The sequence below is a fragment of the Muntiacus reevesi genome, chromosome 4 (genome assembly GCF_963930625.1).
Source record: "Muntiacus reevesi chromosome 4, mMunRee1.1, whole genome shotgun sequence".
NCBI classification, from domain to species: domain Eukaryota; kingdom Metazoa; phylum Chordata; class Mammalia; order Artiodactyla; family Cervidae; genus Muntiacus; species Muntiacus reevesi.
In genome coordinates, this window is record NC_089252.1 from 123,304,097 (window position 1) to 123,308,115 (window position 4,019).

The window sequence follows — 4,019 nt, forward strand, 5'->3', positions numbered from 1 at the left end:
GCTCTCCTCTTTGGGGAGTTCACATACTGCTACAAGTTTCCTTTTCAGGAAATCCATTTCTATTTGAAATTATTTCTCCCGGGGGAAAAAGAAGAAGAAGAAAAATAGCTAAAGGAAAAGAAGATCCTATGTGTTCTTAAGAACTACTTCTTTTCTGTCGATGTTTTGGTAATTTTTCATATTGGCGTCCTTCTCTAAATAGGAGGCTACTTACACAATATTTTAATATCACTTCTTTAACTTTGCAAATGGAAAAGGAAATGGCAACCCACTCCAGTATTCTTGCCTGGAAAAATCCCTTGAACGGAGGAGCCTGATGGGCTACAGTCCACGGGGTCACAGAGACTCAGACATGACTGAGCAACAAAACAACTTTGCAAGTACACGGAGATGCTTTTATTCATGTTTAGACAGATGACTTCCCAAAGGTGGGTTGATTCTTCCCTTTATTCAGCAGGTTCCTCTTCTGAAGCCTTCTCATTTGTATCTACTGACATCAGTTAGCCTGTATTTTCTCCAAAGGTTGATGTGAAGTTTTGGTTCCTCCTGTTTGTTAAATCATCTTTTCCTCCACTGTTCCTGGGGTGGGGCGGTCCTGGAGCTCAGAGCGATACTTCCTCTATGATACAACCGTGTGCCCTGGGATGAGTGTCTTTTCTGCCCCCATTGTTCATTATTCTCAGAGTCTTCCCTGAGCATTCAGGACCCCTGCTCTAGGAAACATCAACTCTTCAAAATAATCTCCTAATCGGCTTCCAGACAAGTTTCCTTCCAGTTTCTTCTTAAGTCGTCTTCAAAAATGCTTTATAGACCAACCCACCCTGTTTTAATCTAAATAAGACAAGGAAGAAGAAGAGATAGCATCAAGAAATGCTCTCTTAAAAAAAAAAAGAAATGCTCTCTTTATGAGGGGAAAGCATGCTTATCTTACATGTCGTAACTTTTGCTCCTTCAGCACTTCATAAAGCCTAGTGGCTGGTGAGGGAGATTCGGAGGCCATCACTGGGCCAACACAGTCCTCTGTTTGAAGAGGTGGCATCAGTTCATAGCCCCTGATTTGTTCCCTCGGTCTACAGTCCTATGTTCTGACCCTGCCCTGCCGCCAGGTAATGACTCACGTGACCTCTGAGGGTGGTATAATCTCCTGGGACAGAACAGGCTCCACTGGCCCAGAGGAATGCTTGAGAAAAACTCATTCATAGTCAGCGCTGCAATATTCCTAATAATACCTTCTTACACTCTATTACGGGCTTCTTAGGTGGCACCAGTGGTAACAAGCGCACCTGCCAACGCAGGTAGACATAAGAGACACAGGTTCGATCCCTCGGTCAGGTAGACCCCCTGGAGAAGGGCACAGAAACCCACTCCAGTATCCTTGCCTGGAGAATCCCATGGACAGAGGAGCCTGGCGGGCTATGGCCCATAGGGTCACACAGAGTCAGACACGACTGAAGGGACTTAGCATGCACACACATTATATTATGTACATTTGCTTGTAATTGTGTTTTCCCCTCTTAAAAGGTGCCTCCCTAAGAGGATGTCCCCTTCTTAAGAGAAAGACGGTTTCATTGACCATGGCTTTCCCAGGGCCTTACACATATTGAGTAGATGTTCAATAAATAATTGTTCATCTTCATTTACTGTTGCTTCTTTACAGAATCATCAGGAGTTCCGTCCAGGTCCTTGAGAGAAGGGGAAGAAGGTACTGAACAAACCTCACTCACAGGAATAACATTTGATAGAATAAGGCAACAGGAGAGTGTCCTCTGGAATCCTCAGAGGAAGAAAACCCTGAAACGGGCTGGGGAGAGGGGGGAATAGTTGAAGAGAGGGGAAACCACAGGCCACATGCTAATTATCAGAGGTACTGGCCTAATATCTGAGAGAGTACTGGCCTAAGACAAAAGCAGACATGCAAATGCCTTCCTAGAGCACAGAGCAGTCAAAGAACAGACCCCTATTGAACTATACTCAATATTTTGTAATAACCTATAAGAGAAAAGAATCTGAAAAAAAAAACAACATATATATGCACGTGTAAATGGATCACTTTGCTGAGCACCTAAAACTAAAACAGCATTATACATCAACTTCGCTTCAGTTTTAAAAGGACTTTTTTAAAGAATAGACATTATTAAGGGCCACCCTTCCTCCACACACTCCCCTATATCACCAGCCTCCCTAGGGGCTAATGGATACGGGCTCTCAGCCTCAATCTCCTTGCTTTCCCCGTGTTCAGACAGCCTGCTTCTCTTCCCCTTCTCTGCAGCCCTTTAGACATGCATTCCTTGATCTAGATAGGATGCTTCCTTCTCCAGTACTTTTCTTTCCTTTGAAAGATAACCTATCACTCAGAATGGCCTCTTTCTTACAATCTCATCACTCCACCACTATCATGGTTGCAGTGGAGACTTAGGTCTCTGCCTGTTTCACGCCCCGCCCTTTAGCACTGAAACAGGCCTACTCTTTACTGACCAGGGATGCCCAAGGAACTGATTCAAATAGCCGAGATTTGGTAAAGCCAGAGCAGCATCTGCTTAGACGTGACTGGAGATCACTGGCTCACCCCAGGGCTTTCAGGAAATAAAAAGGAATCCAGTGGAACCAAGAGTCTCAAGCCAAGAAATCGCCAGCTAGAATTCCGCGTGTACCCCACCCTCTATTTTACAGATGGACTCTCCAGTCCCAGGGTCGTGACCAGCCCAGGCTCTGGGAGTGACAAGCTGGGAATCACCGCGCCACAGCGACCATTCGGTACCAGCTGCATGGGCTCCAGCTTCGTGCGTTTTCCTTGGGACGCTCAGAAACTCTGCGGAGACTAAGGAGATACCCTCGGAATTTGCCAGGTGAGCTGGCACTGGGCGAAGCAGTCCTGCCGCTGGCCCCGACTCCATCCCCCTTCAGCCAGAAGATCACAACTTTGCAGATACTAGAGAAATTCAAAGACGGCAGAGGAGTTGGTGGACATGAAGTACATCTCTCTCCACAGATACATCGGGAATACACCTTCAAACAACCTAGATTTTCGTCTCTGGCTTGCAGGGAACCTCACGGACGATCCCAGACGCTTCCTTGCTGCTGCCTGCCGTGATGAAATGTTTGTTAGTGTTGTTCAGTCGCTGAGTCATGTCCGACTCTCCGCTGTGATGAATAGCTATATTTATTCTTCTGTTGTCTCCATCTGCATTAAGTTGCTTTGGTGTGTTCTGGGGATCAAGCAAGACAAAAATATAACCAAAAGAGCTTGTACAACCCTGAGGCTATATTAAAATGACAGTCATTGCTAGTAGAACTATAGTCTAAAAAGTATGGCACTCTGGCATCTGGTCTGGTTGCCGTGGGCTTCTAACTACTCTATCTACACTACCTCCATTCACAAAACTGTCCCTGGTTCTCCCTTCGCTTGTCAGATCTGTGAGCTCCCTGTAACTTGGAGGGAAACCCACTAGCCTAAGGAAGATACTACACAAGTTCTGTTGATTGTTTTAAACTATATTTAACTGTATTCGATTCTTAACCAACTGCAGCCTGATTTCTATCAGATTCAGTGAAGTTTCTTTCAGAAAAGGACCTGTACTAATTTGTATGACTTATGTATAGAATAAGCATTTAAGTTTAAAAAGTCAGGTTCCCAAACTGGCTGCACAAACTGTGGAAGCACATACATGCTTCATGTGAAGACTGAATGAACATATATGTACATATGTACTTACATATGTGCATGTGTAAACAGATATCTCCACGTATATTCATACATATCCATCATTGCTATTTCAAGTGTAGATATAAATGCTATTGATAATGAAATGTAAGTTTATTTGAAAGCATGACAATTTATGAAAGCATTTATCATTGTGCACTTTCTCAATCATTTGTTAATATGTAGTGATTCTAAATTTTTAATATAATAGCATTTTATCAAATCTTGGCATTGATATTATTAGTAATGTTTGATTATTAACAATAATATTCCAACACTTATAATGTGTCAGACACCTTTCTAACAACTTCAGGCTCAA

The 4,019-nt window shown here is 43.5% G+C and overlaps 1 long non-coding RNA gene across 1 annotated transcript; it reads left to right on the plus strand.

Moving 5' to 3' along the window:
- Window positions 1-353: 353 nt before the first annotated feature.
- LOC136167892 (uncharacterized) lies at window positions 354-2,700 on the plus strand. Its single transcript, XR_010663119.1, has 3 exons — window positions 354-428; window positions 1,658-1,702; window positions 2,671-2,700. It is a non-coding gene; the product is annotated as an uncharacterized lncRNA (long non-coding RNA).
- The last annotated feature ends 1,319 nt before the right edge of the window (window positions 2,701-4,019 follow it).